The sequence below is a fragment of the Equus asinus genome, chromosome 28 (genome assembly GCF_041296235.1).
Source record: "Equus asinus isolate D_3611 breed Donkey chromosome 28, EquAss-T2T_v2, whole genome shotgun sequence".
Lineage (NCBI taxonomy): Eukaryota > Metazoa > Chordata > Mammalia > Perissodactyla > Equidae > Equus > Equus asinus.
The window spans coordinates 39,377,859-39,393,816 of record NC_091817.1 but is presented as its reverse complement, the minus strand read 5'-3'; the positions used below and the strand labels follow the sequence as shown (position 1 = coordinate 39,393,816).

Genomic DNA, 15,958 nt, shown 5'->3' with positions numbered 1-15,958 from the left:
TGATTGGGATTGCACTGAATCTGTAGATTGCTTTACGTACTACGGACATTTTAACTATGTTTATTCTTCCTATCCATGTGCAAGGAATATCATTCCATTTCTTTATGTCATCATTGATTTCTTCTTTTTTTTCCTAAAGATTGGCCCTGAGCTAACATCTGTTGCCAATAGTTCGTTTTCCTCTTCTTCTCCCCAAACCCCCCCAGTACATAGTTCTATATTCTAGTTGTAGGTCCCTCTAGTTCTGCTACATGGGAAGCTGACTCAGCATGGCTTGATGACTGATGCTAGGTCCGTGCCCAGGATCTGAACCAGCAAAATACTGGGTTGCCGAAGCAGAGCATGTGAACTTAACCACTCGGCAACAGGGCCAGCCCCATATCATCCATTTCTTTCTGCAAAGTCTTATGGTTTCCATTATATAGGTCTTTCATCTCCTTGATTAAATTTATTCCTAGATATTTTATTATTCTTTTTTGTGATTGTAAATGGGATTATATTCTTGATTTCTCTTTCTGCTAATTCATTATTAGAGTATAGAAATGCAACTGATATTTTTAAGTTGATTTTGTACCCTGCAACTTTGCTGTAGTTACTGATTATTTCTACTAGTTTTCTCATGGATTTTTTTAAGGTTTTCTATATATAAAATCATGTCATCCGCAAACAGTGAGAGTTTCACTTCTTCATTGCCACTTTGGATACCTTTTATTTCTTTTTCTTGACTAATTGCTCTGGCCAAAACCTCCAGTACTATGTTGAATAAGAGTGGTGAGAGTGGGCACCCTTATCTTATTCCTGTTCTCAGAGGGATGACTTTCAGTTTTACCCCATTGAGTACAATGTTGGCTATGGGTTTGTCATATATGGCCTGTATTAAGTTGAGGTACTTTCCTTCTATACCCATTTCATTCAGAATTTTTATCACAAATGGTTGTTAGATCTTGTCAAATGCTTTCTGTGTGTCTGTTGAGATGATCATGTGGTTTTTATTCCTCATTTTGTTAATGTGATGTATCATATTCATTGATTTGCAGATGTTGAACCATCCCTGCATCCCTACTATAAATCCCATTTGATCACGGTCTATGATCTTTTTAATGTATTGCTGTATTGGGTTTGCCAATATTTTGTTGAGGATTTTTTGCATCTTTGTTCATCAGTGATATTGGCCTGTAATTTTCCTTCTTTGTGTTGTCCTTGTCTGGCTTTGGGATCAGGGTGATGTTGGCCTTGTAAAATGTGTTAGGAAGTGTTCTATCTTCTTCAATTTTTTGGAATAGTTTGAGAAGGATAGGTATTAAATCTTCTTTGAATGTTTGATAGAAGTCTCCAGAGAAGCCATCTGGTCCTGGACTTTGTTTTTTGGGAGGTTTTTGATTTCTGTTTCAATCTCTTTACTTGTGATTGGTCTAATCAGATTTGGAATGCAGAGATTTTTAATGGGGTTGATCATTCCTGCCAGTCCCTCTGTTCCTCACACAGAGAGAGTTCCCTTGACCAACACCTGGATTTACATATTTCATTAATGGCAAAATAGCTCATTCTCAGGTAATGCTAGATCCACTACGTATACACGTTTACATAGAGAGTGATATGGCTGCTTTATGGTGTCATCAGAAACCACAAGTTAGTTTTTGTTGGAATAACAAAAAGGAGGACAGAATATTGAGAAGACAAAAGAGAGGTAAGGTAGTTGACAGCTAAAAATAGGTGCTGTTTCAATGCAAGCTTGGGAAAAATAAAGTAGAAACAGCAAAGGTGAGGCCTTGGAAAAGACATTCCAGCAGTAACAGACCGGGAGTTTCGGTGAGGGGCTGATGTGGTTTTACTTCTAGGTTCTGCCATCAGGTTCTAGGTTCTGGCATGAATTACTTTAGGGCAGAGTTCAAACCATAAAGAGAAGTACATTTTTTCCCTCTAAGAAGATTATTGAAGTTTTACTGAAAACCCTACCTGTTCATAGTAAGCTGGCTATTCTGTCTTTTAGAGTCTCAGACAAACCCAGAAGTAAGGCAAAACATTTTCTCCAAGAAAATCATTTTGATATTGTGCAAACAGATAAAAAGTAAATTCATATGGCTTTGCATGGACTTGTGATTATACAAATAAAGTAAAAACAGTTGGTTTCTGAGGTGGGCTTTACAGATATTCTCTGATACTTTATTCTTCTCCAAGCCTTAGAATTGAGAATCAGCCATCTGGTTTTGATTTGGGAGTGGTGTGTGTAACTTGCTAGTGGAAGAACTTAACTGCTGGTTCTTATCTTTCCAACACAGCCTTTGCTGCCCCCAGGTTTGTGAAGGTGCCAGGCTGAGCCATGAATGGAGGACAGTCACCCTGGAGCCTCCCAAATCTGCAGTGAACTTTGCATGAGTGAAAAATAAATACTTGTTCTTTTAGGCCATTGGAATTTGGGGATTGTCTAGCTGTTAATTTGGTTCTTAAGGGGTCACCACTAAAAACTTTAAAATATAAATCTTAGTGTAGCATTCGCTCAGAGAATGAGCAGTAAGAAAAATTATAATACAAGATGGAAAGACACGTTATGAAGTAGCAAAATATTTGGTAAACAATCTTGTCTTACCACCTTTGAGACGGTTCATGTACCTAATCCTATTGGAGCTGTATAGGAAGTAATTGGAGAACAGAAAGTTAATGGCATGAGTTGGTTATTATTGGATGCATCTGACAAAGCGGTTCAAGAGAGTTTAGGTGAGAAAAGAATTTCCATTTGTAAGCACAAATAAAAGGGAATAGAGAGAGTCCAAAAATTCTAGTATTTGCAAAGTCAGAAGAGGCAACAGCACCTCATCACTAGCTGGCAAAAGATTAAAGTGTAAAGGCTTTTTTTTTTTGCCTTATTCCTATCTTAATTAGTTTTTTCCCGTATTGACTTAAGAGTAAAATTTGACATAGTGGCTCAAAACTCAAAACTCTTTCTTCGCTTGGCTTCCAGGTCACTCCATTTCCAGTTTTTCCTCCTTCCTCACTGATCACTCATTTCAGCTTCCTTTATGGCTCTTCCCCATCTCCCTGATCTCTGACTCTGTAGGTCCAGTAGGCTTTGTCCAGGGACATCTCCTATATCTACATGTATACTCACTCCTGGGAGATCTCATGGCTTTCCAATACCACGTGTATACTGACAACTCCCAGCTTCTGCCCAAAATTCTAGCTGTCTACTTGACATTTCTACTTGGATTGCAAATAGACATCTCAAACTTTCTGCGTCCAGAAATTGAATGATCCGCCCCCCTCAAACAAACAAACTCCTAATCGCCTAATCTTGATCTTTCAACAGGCTTCTCATTTTAGTAAATGGAAATCCCAGCCTTCTAGCTTCCACGCTATAAACTTGCCCTGAGTGACCCTGCAACAACAGGAAGCAGCTCCTTAGGTCTTTGATTTCTTCATAAACTCAATATAGAGGCTAGAATCAATAATATCTAAAAGTATCTAATTTTCCTTCCACGACTAAAGAATAAGATATCTATTTTATGTTCCAGCACTGGCTTCAGAGTTCAATACAAAGACAGACTTTTGCACCCTTAAGCAAATATCACTCTTTGGATCACCTGAAACATGTCACAAGGGCTGCATTTGGCTCAGCAAATCAGCTACTAATAACCCTGCTCTTTCTACGTTTTTTTTTCCCGATGCTAGGAAAATTATTCTTCCTGATATTTCAAGATTCCCCACACTCATCTTGTAAGATCTTTTTGCAAATTCCCCTGTACTAGTTTTAAGATTAGATTTCCATTTCATAATTCATATTGCAGGAAAACTTAATCCTCTTACAGATCATGTGTCAACAACCTGAATACCATCATGGCTGACTGTAACCAACTTAGAAAGATAAGTAAGCATACGCTCCTAGAATTTAGTAATACAGTAACAGCATCTCATAGATGATACACTCTGATAGACAGGTACTTAACACTACTTGGAAGATCTCAATCTTAAATCTTATCTTTTTTGCTAATGGACTGCCTCACAATAAAATAGCAAACAGAATTCAAAACTAAAGGAGACATTTTAGTCACTACTTCTCTTGCTGTTTTAATGGATTTTCTTCCGTGTAGCCAGCTCAGTATGTTTTAGTTTAATGTACTTGGATATCAGTAAGTCTAAACTCAAGTGCCTTTTTCATTAGCCAAGACACTACCTGGAGATTCCCAGCCTTCATTTAGAGTTAGCCACCCAAGCAGACCAAGCCAGAGTTCATCCAGTTATGCTGGCCGTCCTGCATATAAATCCCCCTTTATGCACTGTTTGCCATGAACACTGCTGTGCTGGAATCAGTGACCTAGAAATGCACATCCATTGCAAGCAAGTTGAAATAAACAAACCTCACTTGCACCCTGTAGTTGTTGTGGTGGTATGTGCCCAATATACTCAGTGCCTAAGAAGAAAATGGGATGTGAATATCCACTTGTCCCAATTCTGTGCTCCATTAGGGTAATTATAAATCAGTACCCCTGGTGTGAATGGAATACATGATGCTCAAAATGGTGCTCATTTGGGGGAACCATTATATTCATTTTAAATCACCCCATTCACATTAAGAAAAAATCCTCCCTTTCACTGGCCTGGGAAAAGAGCCCATCAAACTCTCTCTCAAATGTTGAACTAGCAGAAACATTTTACTCTAATACACTGCCTTGGTGTTTCCACATTTAAAGCTCAAACACTTCCCTTTTATGTGCACTCATGCACTGCTGACATGCACATCCCTGTGTATCCCTTTGTCATAGCTGGGTCATGGCAGCTAACCTTTTAAACAATCTTTATAGAGCTGCAGCAGGTTTGGAGAAACAGACCGATGCAGCTAGGAAACAGGAATTGAGAAATTCATTTTCTGTGAGCCAGTGAAATCCATTTAATGCTTTGTTTCCTTTTTACTGTCCTCAATCATTTGTTTTACATATCAAACACAAACTGGTTTGTTGCATTTCTCTGGCAGCTAGAGGGCAGTTAACATACAAGTTACTGCATCATTCTCTGCCTTCTCCTATATCTCTAGTGATGGATCCCAGGAGAATCCAGTCTGGGAATATTACTAGACGTGGTCCCAACAGGAACCATCACCACGGCCTTTCTCCATGTGTTTGCCTTTTCCATTTTGTAGGGAAGCTAATCCCCGCAGAAAAACTCCTTCCATAATGAGTGGGCTTTTTCCACGGATCAGTAGTGCACTGCAGCATTTTAAAGACGTTAAACCCTTGGCTTTTTAATTATGATTTACTCTTATACCAATGGAAACATTGCCCCAAATTAACTCTAGTTTCTTAAAGATATTTGGTCATTTTATTCCCATAATGTCTTGTCAGCACAGAGCATTGAGTAGGGGTTACATAAATATTGAAAGAATAAGTGAGTGAGTCAATGAGTGCACAAATTGTGTATTCCTTGACTTCTGGGATGTTGTAGTTCTCATGTTCTTCAGGAATACTCTGCTTTACTCACCAGTTGTGTGTGTGTGATTGTGTGCATATATTGTGTGCAAATTACTTCATATTTTTACCTCTTACTATAGACTGGTTCTAATCTGCAAGACTCCCTGCATCTTATCTTGAGTGACAGCTGGCCAGCCTCCTCATCCTCATCCTCAGTTCCAACCAGCTCTTTTTAGAGTCTCTACCCAGCTTCCTCACAGATTACGAAAGCAGAAGAAGCCAAGTCCTGGATAACTGGAGATTCAAGCAAAGTATGACATGAACTCAGTAGAGATAAGAGGGATGAGAGCACTGGAAAGAGGGAAAGTTGGTTATAAAAATAGTTCCTATAAAACTTTTATTATATACAGCCATCACTGTAGTAATACTTTTCTTTCATACATCCTTTTTGTCCCCAAATTATTTTTGTAGATATCAATTAATTGAAGCTCACAGTGTTTTGAGTCATATCATTTGATTCAGTTTGCACTATCTTGAAAATTGTCATACGAACCAAATACTGGAGTTCCACTATCCATATTTCTGAAGTAATTTGAGCCAAGTCTCAATTTCCCATTTCCAGAATTTTATTCCCATTAATGAAAGACATTGCATCACAAGAGTAGAGTGGAGAGAGGAGACATACTTCCATTCCGCATTTGTCAAAACAGGATTCAGAGTCCTTTAAAGCAGTAAGAAAGGACAAAGTGTTCTGTCAACCAGGTATGAAAACTTTAAAACACTTTTATTCTCAAACAAATATGAGAGGCTCTTTCCCTGAAAATGTAAGAAAAGGAATATAAAGTGAATTGTTGATTTTACTGCACAGATAACTGTCCCATGAGAACAATTACACATAAACTTTCAAATGCCCCGTCTCCCCACACCATGCACTAACCCCATTTAATTAAAGTTGCTGTCTTTGATTTTTAAATACTTTTTTTTAGAAATAGAAACATGAACCCAACAAATAGACACCCAAATGTGGATGATTTGAATGTGTTTGGAATGCTGAGAATCCATTTACATTTTAATAAGACATTTCCTCAGTGCAGGTCTTAGATAAATCCCCATATAGATGAGGCCAGGACACAAAATTAAGAAGAAAGAAGCATCCTTGACAATTTGGAGAAAAGGACAGATAAGCAGAGTGGTGTTTAATAGAAACAGATGTGAATGTAATCCCTTTAGGAAGAAAAAAGCTGTACAAATATAACATAGGAAGAGGAGAAATGGCTTTAGACAGATATAATGGAAAAACCTGGGGAGCTTTGAGAACTCAAGCTAAGGATGAGTTCATGACTCAGACTCGCTTCTAATTCACAGCCCAAAAATTGGTGTGTTACGTGGATAACCTGAAGAAAGACATGGTGTTAAGTGCAATATGTTATTTATAAGAAAGATTAACAGGAGTTTCCGAAAGTGGCAACGGAAGGCTCAAAAAAGGAGGATTTACCAGGCTAAAAATGTATAAATCATATATGGTCAAGGATATATACGCTGGTTGGCATATCTCTAATGTATGACCACTGAAACCGGGGGCCAACTTGCTTTAACTATATTCAGTTCGTTGTCGCTTTGCAATAGCAGTTAGATAGTGGGGCCGGCCTGGTGGCTCAGTGGTTAAGTTCATGCCCTCTGCTTCGGCAGCCCAGGGTTCGCTGGTTCTGATCCCAGGCACAGACCTACACACCACTTATCAAGCCATGCTGTGGCACGTGTCCCACATATAAAATAGAGGAAGATAGGCATGGATTAACATCCATTAGCTCAGGGTCAATCTTCCTAAGCAAAAAGAAGAGGAGTGGCGGCAGATGTTAGCTCAGGGCTAATCTTTCCCACAAAAAAGGAAAAAAAGTAGTTGGATAATGCATTACTAAAACCCATCCTATAGATAACATCTCTGACACTTTGGTCACCATGGTAACAGGTGCTTAAGTTTTTCAGGAACTGAAAATTGGACTCCTCGTCCAGTTCAGAGCACTTAAGACCACAAACTCACAGACGGGCCTGCTTGGGTGACCAACAGGTGACTCTTTTACATCAAGGAGCTGAAAACTCCACCCTCAGATCATGGTAACACCACCACTTTGTGAACACGCATCCTATGAAGAACCATGAAGCTTGACTATGAAACTGGCAAACAGCCATTGATGATTAAATATATAGGTACTAAAGTTTTTTCCTTTTTGCAATTACTGATTATAGTTTTTAGCTGTTTAACCCACCCATTGTTAACTGTGCTGTTTAGGCAATATGCTATCTGACTCCCTCTAGGTTCCTATAGATAACATCTCCCTGGAGCCTGGATCACCATGGTAATGGGTGTGTAAGCTGTTTTTCAGGAATTAGAAACCCTTGTCCACTCCGGGCCGGTTGAGACCACCAACTCATCAAGTGGGCCCTTGCAGATGTCCAGTAGGCGACCTTTTGACATCAAGAGGCTAAAAACTCCACCCTCAGATCATGCCAACGCCGCCATTTTGTGAACAAGTGTCCTATGAAGAGGCATGGAGTCTCATCACACTTGCGCAGATCGTCAATGACCTCACCTCTCCTCACCTCCAATCATCTATCTCCATATTTCAGATCACCTTGCCCAGATCATCAATTATCTCAGTTCTTGTTACCTCCAATCATCTATTCCCAGACTTCAGAGTACCCTGCCCCCTTATCCTATAAATATCCCTAATCCCCATTTTGGGGGGAGGCGGATTTGAGATTCTTTCTCCCATCTCCTTGCTTGGCTGCCTTATGAATAAAAACTCTTTCTCTGCTGCAAACTCACGGGCTCAGTGATTGGCATAATCATGCGGCAGACAAAACGAATCTGCTTTGGTGACACCAGTGACAATTGTTTTCTATTCCAACAAGAAGGATTTGAGTCAACCTTAAGGAAAACCTATTGACTAAATGTTGAGCATTAAAATATGTTAATGGGAGTCATAGAAGTCTATTAACTCCATTTTTTTAATCACCACCTACAGTTCTGCAATGCTTTTCACAGCTTGCAGAAGCATAGAACAGACCTAGAGTTACAATCCTACCATCAGCTGATAACAGGTCAAAGGTTAAGCAATAAGGGGAAAATTTGGGTAGAAGAAAATGTCTCCCAGTACACATTGAGCCAGAATGGTACTCTTTCACTCTTCAAGGATGTTCTCTCTCCCTCTAAGAAATATTTCCCTTCCTTATGTTTTATGTTTTCCTGAATTTTAAGGAATTGAGACTATGTGACTTGAGTCCTCCACCTTGCTCTTTAAAGAAAAAGAAGTGAGCAGAGATGTTGTCAAGGAAAACCTTTACCTGAGGAGGATTCAGAGGCATGGGTATGCAAATCTTCTTTTCTAAAAATAAAGAATAAAAAGTAGGGATTTTGACTCTTCTAAATCTTGATCCTTTAGTCCTACATCTCAGGCGAGAAGTTGGACAGAACACTGAACGCGTCTCTCAAAGCCAAACCACATCACTGACTGTTAACTACAAAAAATTGTGAACAGCACACAGTGAATCAACTAACCTCAGTGATTAAACTAATCCAAGGCTGTGATAGCTTTAAATAACTCTCCATAAGGTTAAGTAAGATTTCCCCACCAATACATTGATTCTACATAGTTGTGATTAAAATGTGGCACAAAAGCAACTTCCATCAGCTAGTTCAGTTGCAGAGAGAGTGGCAGAGCTGCCTAATATGGGATATAGCCTCCATCTGAGTCCACCAGCAAGCCACACTTTCTGCCTCTTAATGCAGGCACAGAGAGAAGAGATTATTTAGAGGGGAAAGACAACTGCAGGGCCAAGTGAACTGAAATGTTCCCTGAACTAACAAAGAGAGGATCAGCATTTTGTGAAGCATATTATAGATGCGCAAAGACTTTAGTGCAAACAAGTTTATTTTTTAAAAATATTCAAGTTGACTTTGAATATACACAGATTCGGAGTAAATTCTCTACACATGATAATTATTACTATGATTATTATTGTAAGAAGTATCAGAAACTCTAAAGGAATGATTTCAATATCATCATAGAATCTTGCATTAAACTTCATCCACGCTTGTTCAAATATATAGTGGATGTTATCTACCACAAGCGAGATGTGGGTATCTAGGGTGGACCAAAGAGTACCATCTCCAGAGTCTGTATTGACAGAGAGACTTTCTCTTTCATTTAGTTGTTTTTTGTAAATATTCTGAGTTGCTTTGAAAAGGTCTTCATATTTCCATGGTAGTTTATTTAATTAATGGTCTTGTATATCTGCTGTGCCTAGGATATTGTTAGTTATCATAAGCAGTTGTAGGGAAAGCAAATGTCATTTAAGATAAAGGTTTACCCACAAGAGCCTAGATGGAGACACCACACACACACACACACACACACACACGACACTTGTGTGCATCCATGTAAATAGTCCAACTGTAATGTCATTAGTTTTGCCCAGGGGGCTGAGAGTGGGAATGGGAGGGGATTCTTGGTTAAGGTACATTGTAAAACAAAAGGTAGGGCATGTGGTGAACCACAAAGAGAGGTCAAAAGAGACTTCTGTGACTGGAAGGAGGAGCTGCTGCACTGGGGGAGGAGGTAACAAGGTGGGTTTAGGACATCCTCAGTCCTTGGGTAGACAAGGAGCTGCTTCCCAGGGGCCTGATGCTGCCGGTTTTTGGTCAAAAGAAAGCTCCGAGCTGGGGAGCCGAGAGGTTCCTGCAAATGGAGGAGTGCTTGAAACCATGAGGCTGTCAGCCCAACGGGTTTATCATCCCACAGAATGAGCCATCACAGCATCATTGCTACCACATAAAGAGATTTTCCTTCATGTTTACACAGTCTAGGGAAATCTAAAAATTTAACACTCGACTGCATCTATACAAAGTATGCACCTTGGATCAGCCTGTTCAAAAAACTATCATTTCCATTTGCACCCTTTTCCACTGCTTCCTCTCCGTTTCCAGTAGTAATCTCATTCTGAAGCTCACCCCCAGAAGAAGAGCCGTTCCCGGTAGATTTGCCTGGTTCATATATGCCACATAGATTATGGGAAAGTGGCCAGAATGTCTAATACTTATTAAACAGCTGTTGCAGCCTTTAGAAATCACCAAAGAAAATATCATATATAGGACTATCACCAAAAATTTCAATTCAGTACTTGCAAGTTATAGGATTCTTACCAAAACTGCTTCTTTCTTCCTAGCGAGCTACTTAAGCCAGGATTCCTAATTCATATTCATCTTTCCTCAAAAATTAGCTGCTCTTTGTGGACAGCACAAATTAAACACATTACAACCAAAAGAAAAAATTAGTTGCTCCTAACAAGCAGTGCTGATCAAGTGGGAAAAGACCTTTGATATGGGCTAGCTCCTTCCCACCCTTGTCACTTGCCTTCCCCAGCTCAGCAGAGAGCTGTGAAAGCGCCATGTTGCTAAGCAACTCTGAAAAGCTTTTTGAATCTTATTAATTTAATTAATTAATTAATTAAAGAACTCTGAAGGAGCCTTGGACCACATGGACATATCCTGTCCAACCAAGGCAGGGGGAATACTCACAAACGGCAGCAGGACACAGTTTGAATACCAATCGCAAAAGGAGCTGGGTAGACGCTGTTTACAAACTCAGGATTTCCTGCCATTTGCGACAAGATGGATGCACCATGAGGGCACTGTGCTAAATGAGATAGATCAGACAGACAAAGAGAAATACTATGTGATATCATTTGTAGGTGGAATCTAAGAAAGCTGAATGTAAAAACAGAGAGTAAAATGGTGGTTACGAGGCAGGGGCTGAGGGATGAGGAAACTGAGAAGACGTTGTTCAAGGGTAGAAACATGAAACTACTAGGTAAATACGTCCTGGAGACCTAACGCACAGCACAGAGATTATAGTCAACAATACTATGTTATAACTTCAAAGTTGCTAAGAGACTAGATCCTACTTGTTCTCACCACAAAAAAGAAATGATAATTATGGGATGGGATAGAGGTGGTAGCTAACACGCAATATGTAACTGTACCAAATGAACACATTGTACAGCTTGGACTTACACAATGTTATATGTCAACTATATCTCACTTTTAAACATTTTAAATAAAAAAAGATACAGAACCAAAGGAATAAGAAAAAAAGTCAAAGCACATATAGCTACCTCGTACCACATACCCTGTACAGAGAGCATGGCAACAACTGAATTCTCCTGAAAATGTCATATTTGGGGAGAGTATTACCTTGTAAGAACCTAGATATTCAACTTTTTTCTGAAACTTCCCCAGACTTTGCCATTTTTCAGAAAACACTCTCAGTAGAGCTTAAGTAGACTGATGTGGCAGAAGGAGTGTCCCTTCTCCCAGCAGGCCCCCCACAGTCCCCTCCGTCGCTCTCCTCATGCTGTTTGAAATCAGTGAGTGGGTGCTTACTCCTCTTGTTGTTGTGTTCTATTTTGTTTTCATAAGTACTTATTTTGTGCTTTATTCAATTAAAGTAAATGTACGTAAAATACTTCACTGATAAAAGTAGAATCAAATTGCTTTAGTTTCTGCTTTAATCACGGTCAGGAAGCAGTCACCGTCATTTTGTGCATCAATTTTGCACACTTTTTGGCACCTTTCGTTCCTTTGTGTGGATCTAATTGTCCATCTGCTATCATTCCTATTACACTTGAAGAACTTCCTTTAGCATTTCTTGTAGTACAGGTCTGTTGGTGACAAATCCTATACATATCTGTCTGAAAAAGTCTTTATTTTGCCTTCATTTTTGAATGGTATTTTTGGTGAACTGGTATTCTAAGTTACAGGTTTGTTTTTCTTTTCTTTCAGCACTATGAAGATGTAATTCCATTGTCCTCTGACTTGCATAGTTATTGAGGAGACATCTGAAATTATTATTTTATTTTTTTTAACAGAACAAGGCTTTTGACTTTTTTGTTACTCAAAAAAGCTTCATTTTTTTTTTATTTAGCTTTCTTACTCTGTGCTTGTGCCTTCAACACTTTCACAAGCATTTTCTGCTCCTCAATAAGGAAAGCATGCTTGATCCTGTCACAGACACTTTTAGCACACATGGAACTTCCATAGGCCCTACTAACGTGTTTTTTCATTTTAGACAATCTCCTCAGAACTTTATGTCTCACAGCACGAACTCCTCGAAGTCTGCCTGGGCACATGCCACATGCGGATTTTGGTGCTTTCCCAACTTTCTAGGTATAAAGGTAAACAATTCTATTCCCAGGAGTTCAGACAGCCTAGTTTTGTTAGACGCTGTATTGTAGGATAGCCTACGACAGTAGGTCAAACGCTAGACCATTCTGAACGCTCTCGCACCAGCTCACCTGAAATTATTCTTCTCTTTATTGCCCAGTATGTAATATATCTTTTATCTCGATTGCTTTTAAGACTTCTTTTTAACGACTGGTTTTCAGAAATTTGACTATAATATGGCTCCATTTGTTTTCTTTTTTTGCATCTATCCTGCTTGGCTGGGTTCATTGAACCTTGTAAATCTGTGCATTTGTAGAGTTCATTAATTTTGGAAAATTTTCAGCTGTTATTTCTTCAGGAATTCTTTCTGATCTCATGTTTTCTGGGACACCAATTAAATGTAGACCATTTGATATTGTCCCACAGATCACTGGGTCTCTGTTCTTTTTTTATGTGCTTACTTTTCTCTGTGCTTTATTTTATATAATTTCTTTTTATATGTCTTCAAGTTCACTGATCTTTCCTTTTTCAATGGATGCTCTTAGTCCCATCCAGTAAAATTTTCATTTCATATATTTTACTTTTATGTTCATTGGTTCATGGTTTATTTTTATATCTTCCATTCCTTTCCTAATTATGTTTAAAGCAAAGATTTTGAACATAATGATTTAAAATAACTGTTTTAAAGCCCTTGAGCTAATTCCATTACCTTTTCTATTTCTAAGTACAGTCTATTGCCTGATTTTTCTCTCGGTTAACTGTAATTACATATATGTGTGTGTGTGTGTGTATATATATGTATGTGTGTGTCCATGTATATATACGCATGTATACCTATCTATATATACACATATAAAATATGTATCTCTATATTTTATTATGAATATTATTTAATTATATATTTTTTAATTTATCATGTATGTATACATACTTCTTTGCATGTCTTATAATTTTCTATTAGATTTTAAGTGTTATGTTGTTGAGTGCCAGGCTTTGTGTTTCTATAAAGAGTGTTGAAATTTGTTTTGGCGGGCAGTTAAGTAACTTTCAGATCAGCTTATTTTTAAGCTTTATTAGGGCTAGATTACAGCAGCCTTTACTCTAGGACTAGTTTAGTCTTGCTCCTATGGCCGGACCTTTCAGCTGTCTCTGCTGAATAATAACCCAGGTTTCAATGAGCTCCTTCTCCTCTGATTGAATGGAACTTGTCTCCCAGCCCTGTGTGAGTTCTGGAAGTTTTGAGCTTATAGCTCCCCAGTTGTTCTTTGCGTTGCCTCACGGAGTTTCATCTGACATATGTAAAGTCTAGTATTTAGCAACAGATTCAAGAGGACCCCTACTCTGATTTCTGGAGCCAGTTCCCTGCATAAGTCTCTCTCCTTAGTACTCTGCCCTGAAAATTCCACCCACTTCATCCTTCCCAAACTCTAATCTCTATCTTCTCAACTCAGTGAGAATGTTGCCCTCTGCCTGGCTTATCCTTTCCTGTGTCATGGTCCACAAAGGATGTCCAGGTGATTGTAACCTGTGCTGTTGTAGGGCTCACATCAGTTAGTTTCCTTTTCCCTGGACCGTAGTTCTTCACTGCCTATTGCCCAACTTATGAAAACAATTGTTCCATAGGTTTTCCCAGTTTTTTAATTTTTTATAGCAAGAAGACAAATCCAGTACCAGTTACTCCAACATGGCAAGAAATGGAAAATCTATAATTTCAGTGAGTTAGGGATTCAGGACAACTTGAACGGGTGCATCTGACTCAGGGTCTCTCAGGAGGTTGTAGTTGACATGGTGGCAAGAACTACAATAATACGAAAGCTTAAATGGGGCTGGAGAATCAATTCCAAGGTGACTTACTAATGTGGATGGCAAATTGGTAGGAAGTCATACTTCCTCACCTCACTGATTTCTCTATCAGGTTGCTTGAATGACCTCATGGCAGAGCAGCTGGCTTCTCCTGGAGCAAATGATCCAAGAACTACCTAGGCTTTCTATGACCACCAAAACACAAAAAACACAGGGAGAGAGCACCTTAGAATGTCACCCATTGACGTTCTCTTTAATACAAACCACTCTGGATTGCGTTCAGCACACAGAGGAACCATATCCCTCAAATTCTTCAAGTAATTACTTATTATGAAAAAATTGACCAAAGGTCAATTTGGTAAAAGTAAGTGCAATCCCCAAGGAAGTCTGAGCAGTACCTCGATAGTCACTGTGCTCCCTTCCTTTCACAAGAAGGTTATCGCCTCATTTCAGAGATTCTAACAGAGAATGTTCCCCAAGACTCTCAAGAGGGGCCTAAGGGGATTTTTCTTGGCACAAAACGTCAGTACCCCCAGATAACTAGAGCCCTGACACAACATTCCCTTTGCACCTCTCAAGGTACTTGGCTGCCCTTGCTGTTCATTCCCACAAGGCTAAAGACAGTAACCTCTTTCTGAGAGTTCTCCAGTCCATGCCACATCTCAAAAACATTATAAGAAAGGAAAGGAAAAGGAAAACTCCTTTCTAATGAGAGGTATGCCAAATACTAAACAAAAGATGATCAAGCAGATGCTGGCTTCTCTGTTGTTGCAGACATGGTGGATTTAATGAAGGGCAAGGTTGCCTTTCCTCCTAAGTGGAGGCAACTTGCAAGTCACATAACATTTTAAAATACATGTATTTTTTTAGACTTTATGTATTCATTCTAGGAAATCCACTTCTCTTCCAAGTATGTAAGTCTCATAGCTCTTAGCAATAAATTTAGCATTTAACATGCAGAAGTCTAAGCCAGAAAGTCAACAGAGGGTAGAGATTCACACTGAACTTTTCTGACTCACACAAAAGTGAAAGCATTTATATGTGTGTATTCATACTCATATTATATATATAATTTCCATTTAGTTTTTCTTGATCACAATTAGAGGAATAAACAGATGCAAAGTCTAGCAGTCAGTTCACACGCATTTACTGCTGCCTGCTCTGTACCATTCACTGTGCAGGATACTGGAGATAGATAGTGAGCTGCTTGCCTTCAAGACCCACAGACTAGGGGCTGGCTCCGTGGCCGAGTGGTTAAGTTCGCGCGCTCCGCTGCGGCAGCGCATGGTTCGGATCCTGGGCGCGGACATGGCACTGCTCATCAGGCCACGTTGAGGCGGCGTCACACGTCCCACAGCTAGAAGGACCTGCAACTAAGATATACAACTGTGTACAGGCGGGGTTTGGGGAGATAAAGCAGAAAAAAAAAAAAACAGAACCACAGACTAGACAATGTGCACACAACTAATATACCTTCAGCTATTCAGTATATATTTAATTACACCTACTATGTGGTACACTCTCTGTCAGACAC

At 39.2% G+C, this 15,958-nt stretch overlaps 1 pseudogene; it reads right to left on the bottom strand.

Annotated features, from left to right (window-relative positions):
• Positions 1-12,245: 12,245 nt before the first annotated feature.
• On the bottom strand, positions 12,246-12,727 carry LOC106828093 (large ribosomal subunit protein eL34-like; annotated as a pseudogene).
• Positions 12,728-15,958: the final 3,231 nt, after the last annotated feature.